The sequence below is a fragment of the Stegodyphus dumicola genome, chromosome 4 (assembly GCF_044657685.1).
Source record: "Stegodyphus dumicola isolate Sdum_Otavi_A_Nest chromosome 4, ASM4465768v1".
NCBI classification, from domain to species: Eukaryota; Metazoa; Arthropoda; class Arachnida; order Araneae; family Eresidae; genus Stegodyphus; species Stegodyphus dumicola.
The window spans coordinates 138,415,679-138,443,500 of record NC_140771.1 but is presented as its reverse complement, the minus strand read 5'-3'; positions in this window follow the sequence as shown (position 1 = coordinate 138,443,500).

The following is a 27,822-nucleotide window of genomic DNA, read 5'->3' as shown; positions in this document are numbered from 1 at the left end:
CTACCTTTTAAATTCCTCAGACACAATAAACCCAATGGATTGTGTATGTGATTATGGCAAAGCCTCGAGGGCTATCTGCCTAAAGGGAGGGATGCCTTCGTGGAGGACTTTCTAAGAGAAACTGGCTCGTATACACTTAAACCCAATGGAAGAGTTCGGTTTCACAGCAAGGAAGCCAACTGTGATATTCAGCGACAAAGGTTGGGTTATAATCTTTCTGTAGCAGTGGGTGGCCTTTTTTGTTACATGCCGTCCAGAAACACTCCATACGTGGCAACTGAAACAGCAAGCTTATAAGGCCAAGCCCTTAGTTGGTTCAAGGGTATCAGCTGCTGGAGTATCCCCGCTCCGAAGCATACAACTGGGAAAACTTCAAAAACCGCACTTCTAAAATCATTCCCATAGTCAAAGATCGAGTAAAACTCTTCAGTAAATATCAGACGAATGTGGAAGAACTGATCCAAAATTTTTATTTTGCTAAAAATTCAAATATTTAATTTACTGTATGGAAAGAGGCCGGATAATGAATTAATCGAGGTGATGTTAACGCGTCTACTTCTTTCGATTCAGAAGTTGATAGAAGTGGGAAATCCACAGACACTGGACAAACTTTCGCCAGACCATAATTCAAGGTTTTCGTCTCAACAAGAGCTCAAAGTAGGCAATATCCTTATCGACAGCCTAAGAAAACCGAAAAACGCGGTAGCAAGAAGACTAGTCAAAGTCATTTGGCAATCGCCAAAAGAAGCAACAGAAACAAGAGGCTGATAAACAAAATGATGTAAGCTACTTAGGGTATCCAAGAAGAGGGTCTGGTCACATCCTGATAAGAAACATTCCTCAGAGATTGAGCTAAATACCGTAATGATACAAAATGTGGCCTTGCCCGAAATCCACATAATACTGAATAACGTGCCTACCACTGCCTTACTCTACACTGGGGCGCAGTGCAGCTTTCTGGCACAAGATATTTTTAAAAAGTCTTAAATCTGCACTTGCAGATTAAAAACAAAAGTCAAAAAGTGTACTTTCTTGTAGTTAAAGGATCAGTTAACATCAGTAATTTGGGCCGGGGGGTTAACTTTTTTCTCGCAGCGATCGCGGACGTTATTTTAAGAATTCCACTTTGCAGGTACAAATGGATGCTGCAGAAGAAAAAGGGAGGTGCACCTTCAGAAGTAGAGCTGAATCACCTCCAGGAAGAGAATAAGAAGAAAAGCCCTGGTAAGATATTTTAAGAATCATTTGACACGAAACCTAGCTTTTGCCAGATAGTTGCCCAGGAAATAAGTACAAGAGATCCCCCCAGTAAGAGCCAAGCCTTTTAAATATGCCAGGATTAAAGAAGTAGTAGAAGAACATATTAGTGATATGTTGACAAATAAAATAATCGCGCCAAGTAACAGCCCCTACGGAAGTCCGGTAATCTTATTAGAAGAGAAAAATGGCTTCCCACCTTCAGATCCGAAATCGTGGAGATTCGCTGTAGACTATCGCAAATTAAATAGTACAACAAAATATCCTGTGTATTTCCTGTCCATTATAGATGAAGTAATCAGGAAAAAAATTGGCAAGTTATATGCCAACGCTTCATCTAACATCAGGATATTTTCAGACAGCAGTAAAACATGAAGATGTAGAAAAAACAGCCTTCATCACAAATCAGATGTGTGTGCCTTTTTGAGAATGCCGTTTGGCTTAAGTGGAGCTCCGGCTACATTCCGGAAAGTTGTGAATATCGTTTTAACTAAAACATGCATTAATAAATGCCCCAGTACCGGAAGATGACCAACATTTAGAAATCGCTGCGGCCGCCTCTGATTTCGCAGTCGAGGCCGTTCTTTCCCAAATCGGGCAGCCAGCTGCCTATTTTACAAAATTTAATCCGAGGTTCGAAGAACCATTTATTATTGAAAACGATCCAGCAGGAAGATGTCTGAGGTGCAAAATGACAGCGGAGTTTACATCCACTTCGCCCTCGCAAACAAGGAAGGCCAAAAGGAAGGCATCGGACCCAGAGACAAGGAGGATCGCCTAACCATTCAAGCGTAAAACTACCAGTATCCACAACCGAAAAAAAATGGATGCTCAATTCATCAACAAAAGGTTAAATAGAAAGGAAAATCTACACCAAACAAAGGCCACCCGCGAAGGAAAATCACAGTTCAAAGCTTGAATTGTTCTACTTGGGAGACAATTATCCACAAGATAATGGAGAACATCAAAAAACAAAACGATACGTGAAAATTTTCTCCTTCTTGTCATTTTCAAGTGAAATTCAGTTTATATCATTTTGTTCAAAGTTGCGAAGGAGAATAAGGTTTCCTCAAACGAGAACATATGTTATATGCTGCTAAAAGGAAGATTTTTCATTTAGTTCGCAAGTTCGCGATAAAGTGTACTGTAAATATCTTTTAATCGGAAAGACTTGAAATTACGATTCAAATAGTCATAAACTAAAAGTTAAAATTAAAATTTTTGAAAAGAATTGTAAAATATGTAAAGCAACTGTGTACGCTGTGATGTAAAGTGAATTGAAAACTTTTACTATGTTAAATGTGTAAACATTTTGTAACCAAAGTAAATTTTATATGATGAATGTAAAAGTTCAAACAAACATTGTTTAAAGGAAATATTTGAAAAAAAAAAGTTAGTAGAGGGAATGCTTTAAATGCCAGGCTCTCCAGTTACACGAAAGTTTATAACACTTTCGCTCATATAGTACACGAGGCATAGTTTTAAAAATAAGGTGCCCTTTTAGGTCTGGAGTGTAAAGATTTTTTTTTTACTTTTAGGAAGTTGGTTAGATGGTAGTGTTGTCATTTCAACACAAAATTTTGGAGCTCATCGCCCTACAATACATACATATCGAGAGCGTTGGGGGATTGAGTTTTAAATATGAGATCATAAAATTTTATGTGGGCCAAACAAACTGATAAAATGTAAATTGTAGGGGAAAGTGTAAGAATTTATCTCTATATAGAGTACTAATACTTTTTTCTTCCAGATATATTGGAAGACACACAAGAAGTCAAGACAATTATGTAGAGTGCTGAAAATAGGAATGTCAAAATTTGGAAAAATATTTTTCTTTATCATAGTATTAACTCAGACCTTTGTAAAGCTGGCCCTAAAACGAGGCTAAACTTCGATTCTTCCTAGTGTAATTTAGATTGAGAAATGTAAAGTTTGAAAAGTAAACTTAGAGAATGTTTTTGTAGAATTTAAAACTCTCAACAAGGTCGTTGTGAGACCTTTTCATCCAAGTACTTAAATTCTGCTGGGGGAAAATGTAAGGTGTATTTTAATTTTATAACAGTTATTTTAATTTTGAAACTCTTGCCCTTCAATTCTTATTTCTCACATACAACTCCCTACCAGAATGATGTTTTAGAATCGCCTTGAATGCAGTAGTATTTATTGGAATTTCAACTAACTTCGACAGAGAGTGCTAGGAGGACTAAGAACTCCTAGAGGCGTGTGTTTGTCTTCTGATTAATTTAATATTGAAGCTGTTATGCTCGGCCGTATTATTGCCTATTTATAGTCGTTGCCTAGTTTAATTTAAGAGCCAAATACGTTAGACAATTGTGTCTAGCTTCGGCTAAGACTAGTTTAGTTAGTATTAGATTAGTTTTTTATTTTCTTACTCTGAGTTTAAGCCCATGTAGAGGCTTTCCTGTAAACCCGAGAAGGGGCCGATTCTATTATTTATTTGAGTGTATAAAAGGGTAACTTAACCCTTCTCGAGTCTACATCTTTAGTTGTATGAATTCAGCGATAAGGCGCTGCGTAGTTCATTAAGTTCCTCGACGTTTATCATAGACAAAGGGTGAAGAACATCACAATCTAATATTGAAAGTAGTGTTTGAGGAGTGTTGTTGCATACACTGAGTGGTTCTGATATTCAGATTTTTGAGAAGTTCCAAAGTTTAAGGGTTTCCCTTCGTAGGATGTCGTACACGATAATGCTGGATGAAAAAGGTCCCATTCAATGTTTTCTAGAAGAACAACAAAAGAAAATTGTTAATTACATTAGCAATGTCCTAAAAGACAAAACTCATCCAAGAAAAGACTGCAAAGAGTTGTTACAACTCTCACTACTATACCTAGGAGGAAGGTCTGAAAAGGAAGTCGTTTTGACGACTTCCTTTTCAGGATCGCTGGGGTTCTGCATCAAGCAAGGTGGATGACAATATATACACATAAAATTTTTCTCTTCACTAAACAGTTGAATATTAATGAACGAGAACAAGAATTGAAAGGAATGAAATAAGTTTTCGTCAGCTTTATATATGTTCGCTTTTGGCCCGAGGCAACTGCCAAAGTTTCCAAAGCTCCATGGTCTCCAAAGAATGATTCTGATATGCTACAACTTCTGAGCATTTGCCCAGATGCAGACGTCAAAAACGCTCTTTAACAGCTGGTAAGAGACATCTTTGATATCTATCGGAAGCAAACGTAGAATTGGCTTTTTTGGACGAGCGTATTACTCAAGCTGATAAAAAATATGACTAAAAATTTAGAAACCAAACCTGCAAAGAAAAAGGAAATGAAACGATTAGAGTATAAAACCTAATTTTTGGAGGAAAAGACCTGAGTCATTTTGTTATAAGAAAACTTTGATTTATTAGTAAAAAAATGTCTCAGGTTGACGTTCTTCAAATTGTTTGGGATTCACGACACAACAAAATACTGCAGGGATTCTCTAAAAAGCCATGTGAACGCTCTTAAAGTAGTCAATGATACCCCAGAAAGAGGAATTGCTCTGATAAAAAAAGTTTAACAAATCGGTCAGGGACAAATAGCAAAAGCCGTTCATGTTGAGGGTAGTTGAACTACACAAAAAAGTTCTCGAAGTGTGCCAAAGAAGGTATTGCATCTTTCAAATCTAAAATAAATAAATAAAATAATATTCTCAAACTATTAATATATTATTTAGATGAAAGGAAGTTTACAGCTAAATTACGTAAGAAATTAATTTTTTTCAGTTTGACATATGGGAATATCTGCAAGGTCTTTTGAGTAGTTAATCGAATATTTCATTTTAATTTGTGCCTTATCTGAAGTGCATGTACTTTGAAATTTACACGAAGTAAAAACGGTTACATGAGTAATAATATGAATTTTAGTTTATTTATGATGTCAATGTAAATAAATAAGAAACCTATCCTAAATAGAATGGAAGGCTATATTATTTAAAATCGAATTGAAAATATCTCTACTAATAGTCAAAACCATTTCTCAACGGGAAACACACTGAGATTATTGCCAGTATTTTGGGACAGATTTCAGACACATAAACAAATCAGAAACTAACCTTAAGATTCAAGAAGAGGGCAATAAACGTTTTCCATTTTTGTTATTCGTCTAAATTTCTAAATATTCTATATTGGTGATACACATGTACATTTTCACTCTTAAAATAAATCTGAAATAGTAATAAAAATGTATATTGGATCAGAAGTGATTCTTCCTGGAACCTCTATACCTGAATTTCTAGTAAATGTAGGACATCTTCATATCAAGTAAAGAAAATGTAAAACCACGCTTTTACGTGATTAAGTATCATAATCAAATACTATTCATGATTGAATAGACTCGGTCTTCATTCAAGCGATTCCGTTTCTTTAAGTGCTATTTAATGAATACATTCATAGGTTAGGTAGTTAAGAAAACAAAATGCGTTCTTCCTACTTCATAGATAACTACGAAGTATCACTTAACATTTACATCAGAAAATATTTCGTGCCTATTTGTACAAGGCTGTTGTAGCGAGGAAATTTTTTCTGTTCTGATATAACTTAAGTAATTTATCTTTCTTGTTTTATTTCAGTACTATTTTGTTTAGAAGCAAAAGTGCAGTAGAATCAAAATAAGGCTTTGAATAATTAACTGTCTGCAGGCGCTTATGTATATGTTTCCGCCTACAAAATAATTTATGCTTTTAAATATGTAAGTAATAAGACAATTGGGATAATTATAAGTGTTGCATAAGAAGTATTACCAGATGCCAAATATCACTGACAAAATACTTTGAAATAATTTAAAATATTCCTGCAATTGCAATAACAGTAACACAGGTAGGAAAAGTCACAAAGAATGAGTATCATGGGATGGTTCGCCACTACACTGAGAAGTATGGAGTAGACATCGGCTCATTATGTTACAATGCACAACCCAAACCATAACATTAGAACGATTTTTAGTGGCGTGAAGAGTGTATCTAACGGAGTAATATGATCGTACAGAAGTTAATTTTTAACTAAATAAAAACAAATAATTACTGAGAAATGCACGAACATTTTGAGCAGAAAAACTGTTGGCGTTAAAGCGAATATACTCTGCCGTTATATTACCATTGAACACTCATAAGAAATTTCAAATATTAAAACTGATTGAAATCTATTTGTTGCGCACTGGTACAAAAGATGAGCTTAAAAAGTGCAATGAAACATCTAGAAGGGAATTGGCTAAACTGGTAGGGATATCTAAAGTTAGACACCTATGTTTCTTACCAACCAAACCCTTCTTTAATTAACTATGGCACCTGACCAGAGTTGTATTTCATCTGCTGTCGGGTATAGGGTCAATTCATGCATGTGAACTAATTTTTTAACACATGAAATCTACTTGGATTCCTTAGGGAAAGGCCTAAGCTCAATGCTGAAATTAACAAATTATACAGCTAACAGTGAATAATTAATTACGAATAAGCAAGGAAAGTGAACTCATTAATTTTTAATAAGCTCTACGTATTTGTTAGATCAACACATATTCTTTGAACAAAAAAGGTAGGCGCAAAGCTTCTGGCCAGGAGAAAAGCTTAAGCGAAGAGGACGCATCAGTTCATAGAAAGAAGGGAGGAAGTCAGGTTTACTTATGGTTTACAATTCGGTGATTGGTCAAGAGTCATCTGCATTAAGGGTTAATAAGATCGCATGATTAATTTGAATGACGCAGTTTAGACTGAAGCGCTATTTTTAGGACAGACAGATGAAGTTCCCAAAGGAATTAAAAAATATAAGAGGTTATAGCGAATTAAATTTAGAAGTTTCCTTTCATATTTTTTATCTTACACATATATATGTGTGTCTATATATGTGTGTCTATCTTACACATATATATGTCTGTCTTCATGTCATTCTAGTGTTGAAATTTATATGTGTGTCTGTGTATGTGTGTGTAAGATATAATAAAAGACGATCGCTACTCTAAGGAATAATTGGAAACCTCAAAATTGACTATTCTAAATTTGATATTCTCCGACTAAGTTTATCTTTTCTCCCAAATTTGAGATCTCTCCAAATTACACACCGCTGCTTGCAAAGAGAGCTAAAACCTAAAATTAAGCAATCGCAGCTTAGCTGTATATATGCACCTGCGTAGTACAAATACTGCTCCGTGAGCAATCACGTCATTCCTTTTCTTAACTTCTGCCCCGCAAACATCTCTGCGCTGCTATGCTTAATTGTTCCCACTTTACTCTTCACCTAAATCCCGTGTACGTAAAAATTATTGTATTCAACTATGATTAAAAAATATCTTTTCTACAAAAGAATGATTTGATACCAAAAAGAATAAACATTGCGAGTATTCGAATTCAGTTTTGTTAGCTTCGTCTTCGTGCCTTCCCCCTCAGCCATTACGACAGCCGGAAGTTAAACTACGCAATTTTCAAGCAGCGCATTAAAATATCATATATATATATTATTAGAAAAGTATATATGTATATGTATTACCTATATCTTTAAATGCTGTGGATGAATAATATTTTTTAATTTTTGACAGATTTATTGGGAATTTTAAATTTTACTGGTTTTTAATTTTATTTTTCGTGTCTTTGTGGATTAGATAGCAAATTTCATATTTCTTATCTATCTATCTGTATATATATATATATATATATATATATGCAAGTAAAACTTTATTTCTTCACTTGCACGCAAATTATTTGTAGGTTTCTTTGCCCATATGAGAGTGATGCAAGTAAAAGTAATTCTTTCGGCACTTCAGGTGTTTATAGATTAGAAGCTCTCGTATCATCAGTTTCAGCCCTCAATGAATCGAATTCTTCCGAAACCTTCAAATAGGTCGAGTCCTTCCGAAAGTATATTTTTCAGTGTGACATGAAAAAAATTCAGACGAAACATTTCTAATTCATTCTTTTACTCTCTTTACTTTTTTTTCCCTTTTTTTTTTTTTTTTTTTTTTCCAGTTTTCCTGTCCTTTTCACTGCATTTTAAAGTTTTCAACACATAAATATTTTTACAGACCTGAAACGTTTAGAAAGAAGCCACAACATAAAGAAGCTTATTTTGAAGTCTAGTTTATGTCAATTTTCACCTTTTGTTAGAAAGTAGTTTTCTTGAACGTAAATTATTGTATATTCTTGTATGGTCTAGTAATAACAGCGTTCAATGACACTAGGTGCATTTCATCCCCCAAAAGACTCAACTTGTCATTCTTGCATAGTTGGTTTCAATGGTTTAACAATTTATTTTTTTTATACTCTTTCAAGAAGCTCAACTGTTTCTTCTTTGCAGAAATACAAAATAACAACACATCTAATAATTAAAGTTTACGAACATTTCTCTTGGTATAAGCTTACTTAACTTTAAACTACATTTGTTGATGCAAGTTTGCCAGTACCATTGGTAATTAAAGAGCAGACAAATTAAAATTTTCAGCTGTAGTGGTAATCATTTATTCTTTCTTCAGCACGAGCCTGCTGAGGCTTGACATTTAAATCGAAGAATATAATAAACTCTTTACAGATGAAACGGTTTCTATGAATTACGTGAAGAATTTTTGAGTATGTTGCATTTTAAATAAGTGCCACCCTCAAAAATAATTTTTTTTATCATTCTTATAACACTTCTTTGTTGTATTTAAACTTTAGTAGTCTTGTGTAGCCAAACTTTGGCCTCGCTGCATTCTGATAACAGAAGGGTCTTTTAAGAATTCTTCATTTATTTTTACACATGTCTATTTTCTTTATGATATATTATGCCTTCTTGGCACTGTTATAAAGTATTTCTCCCGTCTTCTTGGCATGCCTTCGTGATGTGGTGGTCTGCACGCTGGGCGCGTATTCCAGAGGTTCGCGGTTCGATTCCCGGCGAAGGCGTTGCTAATTTTTCATCTTGCCTGCTTCCAAAAAAACCTAATGTCTCTACAATGTAACCTTTTGTATCATCTATGTTTCATATTGTTCATTTTGAAACAGGAAACTCAGTTCTTCATACGGTTTTAATTGACAGAAAAATGTTACTTTCTTGATCCATTGAAAATACAGTAATGGTGTAGCTAGTTCTACACCCTTCAGCTTCTTTTTCTAAATTTCTTCTAAGAATATCTTATTACTTAGTTCATGAAAAAGTAGCATTAGCCTTCTCAAATTCAAATATTGCTCCTTTTTTTATTTATTCTTCTATACATACTTTCTTCTTTCTTTCATCCATTGTCCTAAAATAAAATATAATAAATTTACCAGAAAGCCTAAATCTAGGCTACCTTAATAGTGGGCCGTATGAATTTTGTCTTTTGAGTGTCATGAAGTGGAATGAATTGTATAGGAAACATTGCTAAAACATGAATTAAACACAAGATCTTATAATTCAAAAAATGATATAAGTTCTACCCAGAACTGGGCATTCCCTCAAATGAGTTAAATATGTGCTTTATACTTTTTAAATATAATTTGAAAAATACTAAGGGTACATTTAAATAGAAATATGACACATTAATAAAAAATGACATACAGTTGTAGAAGTGTGTTTTCATTTCCTTTTGCGTCTGCTCAGTGCTGAAGCGGTGAAATTTTCAACGATGTATATAATCTATTGTAGAAACCAAGAAGTGTGTGAAGACAGTGTAGTGTCCCTATGGCCACGTGTTGTGTCGTCCTAGTTAACAACATGACCAATAGCCGTGATTCTCTCCAGCGAGGTGCGGCAATATGATGCACGAACTCCTAACATGGAATGTAGACTAGAACAGGAGCAGAAATCTAGCAAAGTATGCAGGGCAGCATTTACTACGAAGCCAACAACAGGTTATTAAGCCCAGTTGCTCAGGGGCTGAGGAGTGCACTGAAGATATATGTCAAGTATTTGTGCTTTTTGGTGTAAAACAAGGTAAACGAAATTACTCTGTTTTTCCTTTGTTTTACTAAAATTGTATATAATTAATAAAAATCATGAACCGAATATTCAAATTGAGAAATTGTATAACACTAACTTTGAAATATGACATTTCTAAGCAAAAAAGAGTTTTAATATAGTCAGATCTCTGGATTGACGCGTGTGGGCGAGTTAATCAACCCGGAAACTACCGAAGCTAACCAAGCCGAACTTGAGAAATGGCTCTCAAAAAAGAAAAAGCTTTAGCAGTTACTGCTCTGAGCGTGAAATTATCTGAGGTAGTGCGCATTAAAAAATATCATGCTTCGTCATGAATGCATGGATGAAACTGCACGGAATTCATCAGCCTAAAGATGTTATTACTAAAGTAGGCCTTATAAAGCGTTTTATATCTAAAAAAATGAATGCGAACTAAAAAATACAGATGCCTCTGTTTTATCAGTTATTATTTATTTATGTTTTATTGCATCAACTAAAATCAACTACGCAACAACTGGTAAATGTTTGGCTCTAATCTCGACTAATGCATGCATGATATTATGTTTCAGGCCCAAAAACCTAATTGCCCCTAAATGAACTAGCGAATTTCTGTTTTCATCAAATGAATATGCCTGAGATACGTTAGAACCCGTAATGTAAAAGTTGTTGTCTGACACATTTCCCATGTATCACTAATGTGTGTGTGTGTGATTATGGCAAAGCCTCGAGGGCTATCCGCCTAAGGGGAGGGATGCCTTCATGGAGGACTTTCTAAGGGAAACTGGTTCGTATACACGTTACACATGGGGAAAACCACGAAAACAGCCATGCAGCCAGCCCGTTCGCGGGATTCGAAACTCGGACCGAACTACCAGTGTTCAGCGACTTTACCGCTCTGCCGCTGCCATGTATCACTAAACAGGAACATTCTGTTAATTAGCTATTTGAATTTTTTTTACTCAAGATTTTTAATTTGACTACATATTTTGGATCCAGATTTTATTAATCAACTTTTAAAACTTATCATCCTTTTTTACATTTCCCCATAGAAAATAATTGATATTTAAGTGTGCTAAAATTTCTATATTGACATTTTAAAAAATATTTTCATGTATGAGCTCCTTTCTGTAAATTCATCTCAAGCGTGAGAGTTGGTAAGTTGGTAACTTCATTGTTAAAGAATTAAAAAATACACATTGAAAAAAATGCGATGTTTATTCAATGAAAGTTAAAGACCAGGTCATGATATTTAGTCTTTTAAATGTTGGAATTTTAATTAAGCTTTTTGAAGTTGTTTTATGCCAACTGTCTAACCTCTTTCTTTCCATCTTTTAAAACTTTTCCCTATCAATTCGTAATATGTTTAAAAAATGAAAATTTTTAAAGATTGTCTCCTCTTCTTTTTTCTAAAAAATCTTCGCTTTCAGTTCAATATTCAAGACTTTTTTTCCTAAATTTCGAAGTATTTTACAGATGTTGTTCTTGAAATAGTTAAAAAATATATTGAACATTTCTGTCAGTACAGAAAGCATTTTGTAAGAATATGCTTTATGATTAAAATTATATCTCTCATTAAATTAGATACCAAAATTTCATTTTGTCGCTTAGAAGTCCATTTATTCCAGATTAAAAGTATTTTCAAACAACATTTGTCCAGTACTGCTATTTCTTTTCCAAAAGTATTCTTCTACAGCAGTCTAAAAACATTATATCAACTCTTTGTATTTCACCGACCAGTAGATTGAAAAATGAATTCCAATAAATTGTATCCCTGCGATATTGTACGCCTTTGTCGTATAATAAATCGGTTCTGCTTTCTTAAAGGACGCAGCGCTAAGCGAAACTATTGTGGTTAGTATTTGAAAGAGGATGTTATAACAAGAACTTTTGTTCGTTAAATGGAATATATAAAAAAAAAATCACAGAAATCGAGGAGACATCATGAATGAAAGTGTGCACTATTATATTCAGGAACAGTATGAATTAGACATGTCGTTTTCATTCTTTGAAACGAAATGCCGTCCAGGTGTTATAAAAAATAAATGTATTCACTATTTTGCTAATTTTATAACGAATAAATCATTAGAAATTTTGAAACTTCGAGGAAATCGGTTTGATAATTATTATAACATTATAAAAGTATTAATGAACATTTATAAATTAGACTATAAAAAAGTTCCTTGCCATAAAGACAGTCATCTTAACTTATTTTTATAAACAGTAAAAAATAAGTGGACTTCCGAATTCGCTCTTATATTACAAACCGATTCTAAAGTGTTGTTAAAATTAAGTACAAATATTTTTGTAAAAGCATTTTGAAAATTTTAAATATTAAATCCTCATGTTTTAACTTTCTACACTAAAATTAAAATTCTAAACTTTTAAGTTAGCAGTCTATTTCTTCCCCTGTAATTCAGTTTTATATCATCAGCTAAATTTTGTTCATTACCTTTCCTAATTTATTTCGGTATGTATACATCTTCCGATTAGAAATATCGCGGAGAGTTTTAATTAAGCTGTTGATGTCAGGCTATATTCAAGAGTGCGAAGGTTAAATGATAGGATCAGGCAATAAATTGGCCTGTAGCACTAAAAGTGTCAAAGAAGGTCGTTTGCACTCAGTACTGATACGTTTTTTTATTGAGAAGTCTAACACGATAGCTGGGCGAACATTGTAATCAACTACCCTACTAAACACTTTTTTATTCACCAGGGAGAAGGTTATTTAAGCTCTCAGAAACTGGCACATGTTACAAAGAAAGATATGCCAATAAAACATTTTAAGTCTTCTAGACTATTTTTTTTTACATTTTCATTTCAAAGCTGGATTAAATCAAATGACAATTGTTTTTCTAGCAAATTTAACTTCAACATTATCAACATAGAATTAAAAAATTAAATGAAATGTTTCTTATTGGTAAATCTTAAGTCACAGTAGTTGTGCGTTTTTCTTGCCTAATATTAATTGTGTAAAACATAAAGGTTATGATCATGATTCACGCTTCTATTTTATTCACGAGTTGGGAGAGCATCAATTTAATCAAGAATATACTAGTATTTCAAGAGTCAATATACCATTTTCACGTAAAGTTGGTGTATTTAATTATGGCAAAGCACACTAGGGCTATCTGCCTAAGGGGAGGGATGCCTTCGTGGAGGACTTTCTAAGGGAAACTGGCCCGTATACACGTTCCACATGGGGAAAACCACGAAAACACCCATGCAGCCAGCCCGTTCGCGGGATTCGAACCTCGGACCGAACTACCAGTGTTCAGCGACTTTACCGCTCGGCCGCTGGTGGGCTTTTCACGTAAAGACTCAACTTGAAAATAAGAACTTCCAGTTGAAACACAGAACTATTTAATGAAGAGCTTATGTACATTATTTACATTATTCAAAACACAAAATTTACAAATAATATAAATTTCCCTTCATAGGGCCAAGATTAGTTTATCAAGAACAATTATTATAATTGTTGATTACCGCTATGCGGCCAAGAAACAGATCATTTCAAGCGTCGCACTCAAGCTAAACTAAAAGAGTTATTACATTCTTTCTCTGCCGCCAGTCACGTGACCTAGTCGGCGAAAGACGATAAATAATAAAAGAAAAATTGGTTCCATCGGAGGGAAAAAAAAAAAAACAATTTCAACATTAATCGCTGCGATACAAAAAATATTGAACGTTAAGATTATCCATATAAACAGAACAGCCAAAGTATACTATAAATTAAATACAAACTACATTAAAGAGAGAAAAGCAGTGAAAGCATGATAATAAATGAAGCTCGACTTGAAGACTCTAATGAAATAAATAACGGAAATATATTGTTAAAATTAAGTTATAAACCAATGTAATATTCGAAATTTGGTATTTTAAACATATAAGTTACCTTAACTGCAGTGGTTAGAAGTAACAATGCTGTGATAAATTTGGGCTAATGAAATCGTGATCTTCAATCAATTCTATGCTTTTGTGGGCTAATTTTGTATTCCATTGTTTCGTTTCGTTATTATCCGTATTGCAAAACTTTATTCATATTAATAGAACTTCGTTCTCAGAGGAGTTAGCATCATAAATTCGTTAAAGATTCATTTTAATACTTATACCGTTCCAATAATTCTTTATTCTGAGTTACGTTTTCTAAGTATATCAGGACTTGTATTTCTCCTTATCTGTTTGGCGAACATGACGTGAGTTTGACTACAAACTATGTCCTATGGAGTGTAGAAGAGATGACAAGATGAGAAGGATTTAATTACCCTTTATTTTCAACGATATTACAAGCGCTCCCGCACTTCGGGATACAAAGACCAACTACTTGTGGTCTGAACGCAAACTATAAAAACTACTAACTAACTAAATTTAAAATTAGAGTTAACTTCGAATATTTTACACAAATGACTAACACTAAGACTGGCCTTTTTAAATTATTACGTATGTAGTATGCAAACTGCAGAAAACTACAATACGTCTTTAGCTTTCAAGAGGACTAAAACTTCTGACCTTAAAGGCGAACAGCAATTGATTTCAAACTCGCGTGAAGTATATAGTGGCAAGAAGGCTCACTCTCTCCCCATCTAACTCTGCTCTTGACAAAACGCCACAACTTGAATACTTAAGCGTTAGCAAGTACAATTTGCGTAATCATATTCACGCGTTTATTCTAGCCGGAAGTGGAAAATAAGAGAGGACAGTACAGTTTTAAAATAATATAAACGTTAGTAAAACTTAAGATCCTTACAAGTATTGCTAACATTTTAAAAAATTTGTTCTGTGTTCTTTCAGCTCCATGTAGTAACTGTAGCATAGCCATCTTTGCTCTTCATTTTTTAATTCTAGGTCTGAGTTCAGGATAAGTTCCAGATATTTGTAATAATACTGAATAAAGTTTAATCCTCTACATTTCGCAAATGCACAAAACTAGAGATCTAGAGATCTTATAAATGTATTTATGATTTATGGAGATACATATTTGGCCCTAGAAGGGCTAAATTAACTATAGGCACTTTGAGAACGTATTATGTTGTGATCTCATAAAATAATAACTGAATAAGGACGATGTATTGATACTTTGATCCATATTTATTATTCTAGAATACCGCTGGAGGTGCATTCTAGAGCAACTCAGTTGAATCTTCTAAGGACTAAGGAATTAGAATTTTATAAAATGGCATCACCTACAACAATACGTTTAGGATGAGCAATGAAAATAACGACAGCAGGCTGAAGAAATTACAAGGAGTACGACGTACAATCAAAAAAGATGACCAGACAATAGCATAAAGAGTTTACATGATGGTAACGTCTTTGAACGAATGCATAATACATGATTTGAAATGCTAATTGTTTGGTAGAACCTAATATTTAGATTCTTCCACCAGTTGATAGTATCACGAATTCTTGTCTTCCTCAAGAACACATAAAAATAATTTTTCAGAAGCTGTAGCTTAAAGTTCCTGAGCGCTTCTTAGTGAACCTAAACCGAACTTCTCCAAGAAGCACTGAGGGACTTAAGTTGAACTTCCCCACCTACATCGCAGAGGCTTTTCAAGCGATCCTACTTGCCCGCTTTGTGATTCTGGAGAAGAAAGGGACAGGGACCACTTGCTTCGATGTGGGACGACTTCGATTTTGTTTTGTTTTTAGCCCTATTGCTCTGTTTATAAGATTTTAGTTCAATTGTAATTTTTTGGCTTGCCATTAGAAATAAAAAGAAAAATTCAACTTCTAGAATGGTGGAAATTTCTCTTTGACTTATGAGCTTGATTTTATCATTTCTTAAACTCCTGGGCCAACTAACAAAGAAGGATAAACTTTTGATTTAAAACTGCATCACTGTTAACAGTTGCACAATAGTTAGAAAGTCGGATGATTTTTGGATAAGCATTAGAATTTCTGGAAAACATACTTTTGTAATATTACATTTTAGACTTTCCGATTATATGAAAAGCAAACTTTTGGAATGACTAGTTTAACCATTAAACAAAGATTTGGGAGAACAATAGCCCAATTAATACAATATACATTTATATATACTTATATATGCTGCCAAGTCCTTTTTTAAAATCACGAACAAAAAATTTTGTAAAAAGTCCAGCACAAAATGTATATTTCATTTCTTTCACAGAATTCATATTTATTACCTTTGAAATTTTTAAAAAAGGTCATTTTAATAATTTATGCCATTTTATTTACTAAAGAAAGTTGGAAAAAGGACTTCCATCCGCCTCAAGTTATGAAATAGCAAGTAGCATTATACGCAAGTTCTGAAAATCAAATTAAAATTCATTATTTTCAGCTTTTGCATTAATCGAAAATAAATGCTACATAATACTGATTATAAAATGCTACACAATACTGATTATAAAATGCTACACAATACTGATTATAAAATGCTAAATGATGCTAATTATAAAACAAGCTGAAATTTAATTCAAAGATATCTCTTCCTTTAGTGCCATTAGTTAAATTCCACTATTTGCTTTTGCAGCATACTGTAAGGCCTTGAACAAGCTTCTGCTGAAATGCTTCTTAAGTTCAATAAATTCCGTGCAGAAAATCTGAATTTCGACAACAAACATTTTATTTACTTCAGCAATATTCTTGCAAATTAAGTACAGTTGCTGTAAGAACAGTATATTTTAATATCAGCAAATACTTTTCCATTTGTCGGTACTTTCACCTGTAATATAGTAGAATTTTGAGAAACTGGACGAAAAATTCGCCCTGCTCCTCAAGTGAGCTCTGCACGTTGATCAACATACGGGTATCCTTCATGCACGACTAAGACATTTGCTTCACAAATAGCTTAGATTTGATTCAACGCCTTTAACTGGATGTCCCAAAGTTCTCCCTCAACCTAAACTGCTGGTATAAAGAGTATGGTTTCATTTAATGTGTCAATATTTAAACACTAATTCAAGAAGTCAAACGACAAGAATCAGCGTTATATTTGTAAATTTTGCAAGACTACTATTGATGATTTAACTACAGAACCAGCTTCCTCAGCTGTCAAAGTACAAATGAACAAGATAAGATATGATTAAGAATTGCTGGACAGAAGTTAAACTGCTGGCGCCATCTATTGATGAAACAAGAAAAATTAAAACATAATGTCCTTAAAAGCGAAAGATAAAGATGGATTGGGTTTAGAGTCGTTAACTACAACAGAAAGATTTTTTTAACGTGAAACGCCTCTAGAAAATTTAATTCACCAATGAACGATTTTTTTAATAGTTTTGGCTGCCAAAAAATGAAAAGTGTGAATTTCGGACCAGCAGTGTTGGGCAACCGGGGATTTCTGCGTTTCATTTTTCCTAACATATGCCTCATGTTCTTTAATGAGAAATTTTAAGGCTTTCTTAGTTTGACCAATGTAAATTAAATCACAAATGCAAAGAATCCTGTAAATACTCAGGAATTCAAATCTGGAATGGGGTCCTTAAGTGTGAACTGGGAATTTTAACGATAGGAGAATAAACACCCGAAAGTTAAATTTCTATAAAATATGTGCAATTTTATAGCTAATCGTTGCAAAGAAAGGAATTACAACAGAATTCTTATAATCTTCTAAAACAAGAGTATGCCTCTTGGTGTGTTGAGATGAGAATTTTGTAACTGCTTGATTAATAATATTGGGTGAAAAGCCCTTGTCAATAGCTTTTAAATAATTTAGTTCCTGATCAAGAGCCAATTGGGAGGAGCAAACTTGTAGTACACGAAAAACAAAGGAATAAAATGACGCTAACTTTTATTTAATCGGATGGCATGATTTGAAGTGTAATGGAAGGCAAAACGATGAAGTTTTATGGTAAAGAGTAGTACTGAAGTTGGATGTGTTACGTGTGACCAAAATGTCGAGGAACAGAAGAGAATTGGATGTGTCAGTTTCAAATGAGAACTGAATAGCAGGTTCAATGGAATTCCTCTTTGAAAGAACTTTATTTAATTCATCTTTATTACCGTCAAATAGGGCGAATAGCAGGATCAATGGAATTCACTTTTGAAAGAACTTCATTTAATTCAACTTTATTACCGTCAAATAAGGTAAATGTATCGTCTATATAGGGGAACCACACCGAGAAGTTTAAAATTTCAAATAATTTTGATTCATAATAATGCATGTAGATATCAACAAGGATGGGACTAAGAGGGCTTACCGTGGCTAATCCTTTGGTTTGCTTGTAATACTTATTTGGAAAACAAAATGTGTTTGTTTCCAATAAAGTTTAGTAAGGAACTTAGCTCCTCAATTTCGATGCAGAAGAAATGAAATTCACGAAGTCTGGTTTCTTGATATTTTAATGCACATTCCCCTCGTTCATTTGTACTTAGGCAGCTGAGGAAGCTGGTTCTGTAGTAAACCATCGAAATCAGTCCTGCAAAATCACAAACATTTATTTTCCTTTCATTTAGTTTAAGTGATTAATCATGACAATTAAACATTTAAAAGGAAAAAATCCCTCTCCCTTCTATTAGTTAAATAACCACTAAAAATAAAACGAGAGGGGTAAAAATACACTCACGGAAGCCGCATACACAATAGTCTGTGGGACTCGAGGAGTGTCGGTGCATTTCTTTAATACGTCGAAATCAATATTCGGTCGAAATCTTCCCGACATTCATCATCTAAAGTCTGCTCAAAGCACTAACGGTGGAATACTCCTTCCCTTTTATTTTGAAGTTCGCCGATAAAGCTAACGGCAGGCTAGAAGACAACTAGAGATGACGACACACCCGCTTCAATATTCTCATCAGTAATCTGGTTCTTCAGCGAGAGCCCTCTGACTAATTTTTCAACAAGGAAAAAACATTAGGTACGAAATAAAAACCAAAGTATTTGAGAATTGTTGGTCAGGGTAAACGCGGGACCTAGCTCCATTACCATCAACACCGACACCGAAAACGTCATGAAGAGAGCACGCAACGCACTCGGATCGGTCTCGAAGCTCTAAAGCCATCAAGAAGCGATAGTAACTTTTACCACAATCAGCCCTTAGCTACGCACGTGAAAAAAAACTTCCAAAAGTCTGGAAAATCTGCTAATACCTTTCTGCTTTTTGTTCAACTACTTTGAAAACCTCTGTAACGCTCAGAACGTGGTCTGCCTCTATAATCACCATTCGCTCAAAATATCAATAAAATCAAAATTAACCAATCCTAAACAAAACTTGAACGCTTTCTAACCAGTTAGAACAAAGACAATAAATAATGAAAAAAATTCGAAAAAAATCAGTCCCCTCTTTTAAATGACATACCCTTTCTTTTCGCACAACATCATAGAAATATTTTCAACAAATAATTCTGTCAAGTAAGCCGCCCGTTAAAGCTATTCGCCTCCAAACGATCAAACCATATGTTCAACCCCGAAAGATAAGAGGACCAAAAAGGGAGCTGGCTGCCGACTTTTGACCACAAAGTGGTCAGTCCGTGAGAATGGAAAAATACGCCTTTTTCGCTGCATCAAACTTTCCGCTAAATAAGAGTGTAATATTATGCCTTTTCAGACACAATATTAACTGCTTAAACCGGGAAAAAATTATCTTCAACCTCCAGTGGTGCCGGAAAAAAATCCCGGTCACGGCACCAGTGTAATATTACGTTTATGCCACAATAAGACTTGAAGTTAATTCCTAACCAACCCTAGTATTCCAAATTTAGCAAAATCATAAAGGAACATATTCGCTCCTTTAAGATTTACTCTTATACAATTTTTCTCACAAATATTCAGTTATATGATCTTAATTACGTAGGAGATGGATTGCGTTGTGCTATGATATTTCCAGAACTGTGCAAATGAATGATATGTATAACTTAAGCCAATAGCACATAATTCATTTTTAACCATTAACTATCAATTTATTTTCGTCATAGGACTCAAAGTGAATTACACTGTAATCGTTTTTCTTTACACGTCTGAAATATCAATAAATATCACCAATCATTATTTAAGAAGTTCATTTTTTCCTTTCTAATAATTTCCGAATTACAATTTTGCCTACAACCCTAAATTCAAGAGAAACAAAGAACAAGAATTTACAAATAAGGAACACAATTATTATTATCATAATAAAGGCATTGGTACCCCATAAATTATCTATAGCTACTACCTTGTGGTTAGCAGTAAGCCTTATTAAGACCTTTCCTTTAGATACAATTTATAATTCTGAGTAAATATGATCTAATACAAATAAAGGTATTCAGCCAAGGCACACTTTTAAGTATTAAATACATTGAAAAGAAACAAAGAAACAGGAAACTTTTGGTAACGAGCAACTTCTGTTGATAATACTTCGATTTCTATTTTAGTCGATCATTTTCTAAACATTTCTCAGATCTTTTTACTCAATCGTGATGAGCCAAGAAAAACACCTTTAAATTCTAAACATGACCCAACTGAGCTGTCCAAGGCCGGAACGTGAGAACAAGAAGATACTCATTCTAGATAAAAAAATGGAGAACATGATGGTGAATGTGGCCCACATCAAATAAACGTATTTTTTCTTAAAGGAGATCTAGAAGTCCATTAGAAGGGTTATCGATGATGGTCTCACTTTTCTTTTACAGATGGGTTGAGATTGTCTTGTTAACTCTTCTCGGCGCGAAATTAGGCTTCCTCGAGCTCATGGCTGGTGACGTCATGCGTCTGGAACGTAAGAGGTCGTCCCGTTACACAGCATTCGATGAAGACGTTCAGCGTCTCACTTCGCAGTTCGCAGCACTAACTTAGCAATTCACAGCGAAAAATTCTAAACTATGCGGCTGACAAATAATTATAAGCCATAAAGACGACAAAGACCTCTTACTCGACATTTCTTGAAAATCATAACCAAACGTCTCTAAGTAATTCTTATGAAGGCAAAACTCTAATCCACTGAAGGAAACACCGTAATTCAAAGGAAGAAAAAAAACGAGCTCTTGCAAACACCCAGAATAGATGACTCAAACTAGTCTCTTCATAGACTAGTTTGAGTTAATAATAGGATTACAATTAGCTGATTCTTATGAATTCAGTGACAAAAATATTGCTGTTTTGATCGAAGCAGTTTACTATTATGAAGTAATGACTGGTAGACCTTAAACGCTTTAAAAATAAACTTATAGCTTCCGAAACAATATTTGGATGGTGCCTTCAAAGCCAGACTGATTCTAACGGTGAATTGTTAAAAATGCACATTATTATTGACGATAAATTGGTCTCAACACAGTTAAAGAAATTTTGGGAATTAGAAACATTGGGAATTGAACAAGGAAAGGAAATTAGTAAAATAGGTAATGACATTTTAGAGAATTTTAACAGAACTAACACTTTCTATTTAAAGAAAAACGATATGAGGTTAAACCTCCCTTGGAAATAAAATTCGTCTGAATTAAAAACGAATTACGTAAATGCAGAAATTCTCTTTAATAAACTGGTTAAAAGGTAGAGAAATGATCAACTGCTTCATCAGCAGTATCCCTCAGTTATATAACAGCATTTAAAAATGGGTATAGCTAAGGAAATTGATAAAAGCTGTGAAGAAACAGGAAGAATTTGTTACATGCCTCACCAGCCAGTTATTCGACCTGACAAACCCGTGAGAGTTGTATTTGATGCATGAAGCCATTCGAAAAGCGAATATTTTTTAAACGATTGTCTCTATTCCGGTCCTAATTTAAATCCAGCATTGTTAGAGATATTAATACAATTTCGTACACATAGCATATCATTCACTGCCGACACTAAACAAGCCTTTCTCCAAGTTTCTCTGTCACCTGAAGATAGGGATGCTGTCAGATTTTTGTGGGCAAATAACCTTACAGATAAGGATGGGAAACCTAACACGAAAATACTTAGGATGACTCGCGTTTTGTTTGGAGCTACATCCAGTCCATTTTTGCTTGCCGCTACTATCAAACACCACATAGATACCTTTAAAGAAACAAATCAGAAAGCAGTTAAACTATTGAATGAATGTTTATACGTATACGATATAATAGGTGGGGATGAAAACGAAAACGAAGCCAGATTCATGTATGAAGATGTTAGACATATATTGAAGGCTGCTGGTTTCAACATGCGAAAATGGAAAACAAATTGTGCGAATCTGCAGGAAGTTTTTGACAAATACGAAAATGGTGAAATCCAGAAAGTACTGGAACAGAAGGTATTGTGATATAAATGGAATTACAAGGAAGATCTTCTGAAGATAGAATCACAAAATCTAACTAATCAACCTCTGGGGAAAACAAAGCTAATGACAAAAAGAGAAATTCTTAAAACCATTGGAAAGCTTTACGATTCCATTGGATTTATAAGTCCATTCACTACTAGGGCAAAAATACTAATGCAGGAAATTTGGCAACTTGGAGTAGATTGGGATGATGTCAGCGATTCAGGATGTAAACATTCCGCGACATTACGTCCGAAACTAACAAGTCTGAATTGAGAGATATTCAAATGCATTGATTTACCAACGCAAGTCAGAAGGCATATGGAGCTGTGATATACCTGCGATACGTCATGACGGACAGTGAAATAGGAAGAAGTTTTGTCATTTCCAAAACCAGAGTAGCTCCAATGAAGAAGCTGTCCCTTCCAAGATTAGATAAGGGCGCTCATCGGAGCAAGATTAGCCTCAAATGTGAAAGAACAGTTAGAGAAAAAGATTCCAGATGAATGCATATTTCTGGTCAGATTCTTCTGTGACGTTACATCGGATAAAGAGCGATTTAAATAAATGGAAGCCATAGATAAATAAATGGAAGCCTAGAGATAGAGTTGTAATAACTAGACCATTCGAAAAAATAGGACTGAACTTTGCAGGTCCAGTTATCACCAAGCCTAATTTGAAAAGATCTAGGGTTACTTTAAAATCATACGTCGCGATATTTATTTGCTTTAGTACAAAGGCTACTCATTTAGAAGTAGTATCGGATTTGTCTACTGAAGCATTTCTAGCATTTCTTAGAAGGTTTATTGCCAGACGATCCAAACCATCCATTGTTTGGAGTGATAACGTTACGAACTTCAAGAGAAGGAAGAATGTTCTTGATAAACTCCTTAGAATTTGTAGATCCGATCCTATTCAGCGCTTTAGTTCCGAAAATGTATAACATGGAGATTTAATCCTCTTTCTTTCCCGCATTTTATCGATCATGGGAGACTAATATAAAATCAATGAAAAGAATTTTGACAAAGGTCGCGAAAACGACAATTTTAAACTTTGAAGAGCTGTATACTTTAATTACACAAATAGAACTCTCGACCTCTGTCACCTATTTTGGCTGATCCAACAGATCTTCAGCCTTTGACTTCAGGTTATTTCCTAATAAGAGCTCCACTTTTGTCCATACCAGAACTGAATGATTCTGTAGATTCTTTGACCTTGTCTTCTAGATGGACCTTAATTCAAAAACTTAGAACTAATTTCTGGAACCGTTGGAGCGTGGAATATCTTAATCATTTGCAGAACCGGTCAAAATGGAATCAAGTGAAATCCAATCTCAAGCCAGGACAACTAGACTTGTTAAAGGATAAAAACAAGACACCCATGAAGTGGACACTAGCTCGCACTGAGGAGACCTTTCCTGCTCCAGATAGACTAGTACGAGTCGTAGACGTCAGAACTTCAGATGGAATCTTTCGTCGAGCCCTCTCCAATATCAGTCCACTCCCATTTCCAAATGATGTTGGACAATCGTCCAACGGGGCTGGGATGTTCTGGTTTGACTAGAAACGTTCACTCTGCCGATGTTCCAGTTTGATTAGAAACAAACTTTTCTCTGCCTCGGAATGGCAACAGTGAGAACTTGACTTTCGATTTGTTATGACGCAGCTCGAACGCTGCTCATGAGAATGTAACCTTAGATTCGATTCTAGATTCTAGATTAGATTAAGTTGTTTATTATTTAATAAATCCTTTTTAAAACTAGATTGAGTATTTGATCGCAGTTTTTAAAACTAGATTGAGTATTTGAACCACCGCTTGCGGAAATTTAGATGTGGCATTTAGATTCATAGTTAGATGCGTAGGCAGCGCCATTCGTTGATTCGATTAGTGTACATTAGTGCATACATAAACAGCTTCAATGATTGCTAGAGCTTCACGCTCGTAACTAGAGTATTTCTTTTTCGCGTCTGTGGTCGTTTTACTCATGAAATAAGTAGGGTGGAAACTATTATCGTTTGGAGACCTCTGCCATTAAAATTGCTCCATATCTCTCTAAGCTAGCGTCAGTGTGCAATTCAGTCTCATATTTGGGGTTATAGATTCCTAAGACAGGCTTTTCTTTTCAGCTAATAATGACTTTAACCGATTGAAAGAATTTCTTTCCTCCTCGTCAAATTTAAATTTACGATTTTTTTTTCAAGGGATCACTCAAAGGCTTAGCAATAATAGAATATTTTGGAATAAATTTCCTGAAATATCCGGTGAGTCCAAGAAAACTATGAATTTGTTTCAAATTAGTCGGTTCTGGAAAATTAAGGACCGCTTTCGTTTTTAAAGTGGATGGAAAAATACTATCTTCTTCGATAACATGACCCAAGAATTCGATTTGCTTCTTCAAAAATTGAGATTTCTTAAAATTAATCTCGAGTTCGTATTCGCTAGCAAGCTTTAAGACCTGTTCGAGCCGTTCGATTCCTTTTTCAAAGGAGGACGACAAGATTATTACTTCATCCATATACGGTAAAGCAATACCATCATTAATTAAAGGTCGGTGGTGTTGATATACCTCTGAAATACAGCCGGAGAAGTGCATAGACCAAAGTTTTCTTCAACATCTTTTATTTTCTTTTGAAATTCGTCACTATCTGAAGCAAACTCAAAACCAGAAAAGTTTCTAATTCTTTTTCTGTTAGATCTGTCACCGTCTGTATTGAAAATAAATTTGTGTAAAGTTCTAATTTTATCTGCTTTACAATTCTTCAATGCAACGTTGATTTGTTTTATTTCACTTAGAATCATTCTAAGATATGAAAACAAAATCTACATACCTTCTATCTTCGAAGTTTTTTCAACATGTAATCTTACGTAGAATTTCAGTTGTTGCTTGAAGCGTTCTATAATCCTATTTCTGATATATTATGTGGTAATATCTTCTTGAAAAAGACATCTAAGAAACTACTTGAAAGGGCAGCACTTTTAATTACATTTAAAGTATTTATATTTTTAAAAAATATGTTAGTTATAAACTGAATTAACTTCTTCAATACATTTTTATTTACATCTTTATCCTCGTCTTTCTTTTACTGCCTCTTGAGTCCAACTCATCTAATTGCCAACTCACAAAACGAAAAATAAAGCATTAAAAGAATTATACGATGAGCAATCTTTTGCCATCTGGTATTCAACACTGGCACTGCATACCGTATTTACGCGAATCTAATGCGCATCGTTTTTGGCCAAATGTAGTATTCAAAATTGGGGTGCGCATTAGATTCGATGGCTCATTAGATTCGAGTGCAAAGTTCGCCGATGACGTCAACCAAATTTCTCGAATACATTTACCGTTACATTTATCGTTGACACATTATTGCATAGAGGATACAAACTGCAGAGTACGTAGTCACGAAATGGAGGGCAAACAGAGAAGAATGTCATATGACGCTACTTTCAAACGTAAAGTAATTCTTTATGCTGAAAAAAATGGCAATAGAAAGGCAGGGAGAGAGTTCAACGTAGCTGAGAGCAATGTTCGCTTGTGGCGGCAACAGAAATTGGCACTGTTTGCAACTAAAGCTAGTAGAAAGAAATTCACTGGCCCTCGCAAAGGAAGACACCCTAAAATTGAAGAAAATGTTTTGGAATTTGTACGTGAAAGGAGGAAGAATGGACAACCTGTGACTAGTGACACCATAAGAAATAAAGCAAAAGAGGAGGCTGAAGTTCTTGGAATACCGAAACAAGAGTTTAAGGCTAGCCGTGGATGGGTGGATCGGTTTATGAAGCGGATGGGTTTATCTCTAAGGCGCCGTACAACAATATGCCAAAAGCTTCCTGCAGATTTTGAGGGAAAACTACTAACATTTTAGCGGTATGTCATCACACTTCGGAAGGAAAAGAATTTTTCAATGGGGCAAATTGGCAACGCTGACGAGACGGCAATTTGGTTTGATATGCCTCGTAACTACACCTTTACGGAGAAGGGAACTAAGGAAGTTATCATCAAAACTTCGGGATGTGAAAAACAACGCGTAACAGTGATGCTGGCAATAACAGCAGACGGGTGCAAACTTCCCCCTTTCTTAATCTTCAAACGGAAAACATGCCCTAAAACCCCTAAGAATGAAAAGCTGTTCCCAGATGATGTCCTGATTCGAAACCAAGAGAAGGGGTGAATGACGGAATCATTAATGCTTGATTGGCTCCGAAATGTATGGAAACGCCGTCCCGGTGGGCTCTCTAATCCACCATCAATGCTTTGTCTGGACGCATTTCGTGGCCATCTCACCGACGACGTAAAAAAGAAGATGCACAGCCTAGGCAGTGATCTTGTTATCATTCCTGGAGGAATGACGTCTGTGTTACAACCCCTGGACGTTAGTATAAATAAATCTTTTAAGGGGTACGTTCAGGCGGAGTTCGAAAAATGGTTTTGTGAGCCAAACCGTGTATTGACCCCGACAGGAAAAATTAAGCGTGCTGCACCGCATATTGTTGCACACTGGGTTTCTGCTGCCTGGAAAAGCATCGAAGCACCAATGATTGTGAAATCTTTCAAGAAATGCTGCATTTCAAATGCATTGAATGGCAGTGACGATGACGTGCTCTGGAACGCCGCGGATGACGATGACGATGATGAGGAAAGAAGAAATGAATCTGCTTCTGACGAAGAGAGCTGCGAGGATTCCAGTGATGAAAACATTAGTGAATAAAGACGTTTACTATTAATCACTGATTGTAGAAACTGTTAGCTAGATAGAAATGCTACGATTTATTTCATGTTCATATTTTACGATAGAAACCGTATATACGATAGTGCTAATTAACAATGATTGTTTCACATGACAATATCCCACTAATAGGTTAATTCTATGTTCTGCTACTTTATGTATAAATCCATTGTTGTATAAAATATGGTATCTAAATTTAAATAAAATTATCACACCATTAATTGATAGTTTATATACAAATCCATTGTTGTATAAAATAAGATTCAATAAATTCCTCATATCATTGATGCGCATTACATTCGCCGACAATTTTTTTATTATTTAAAGTTTTAAAATGGGGATGCGCATTAGATTCGGTGGCGCATTAGATTCGCATAAATACGGTATATATATTTTGTATATATATATATATATATATATATATACAACTTTGTTTAATCCTAGTATACGGTATGCACAGGATTTGGCGACTTTTGGCGACATTATGATGAGCAGTAAACGTGAGATATATGATGACGCGATGATGAGTAAACGCGTCATTTTGGTTTTGGCTACAATTTTCAAAATCGCGCCAAGACAGTACTGTATACTAGGATTTTACCAATAAATTTAATGAAATTACATATAAATTGTAGTATGCCTTGTGTAGTGTAGCATGGAAGTCCTCAGAAATCAAAGCATCACCAGTAAAATACTGTTAGAGATTAAGTCCATTTAACATACAGGTAAATGGCTATCTTGTCAATAGCCAAGCTTGCGATGACCTTTTAATTTTTGATTGCCAAGGTTTACGAGAAATTGTGAAAAGTCACCAAG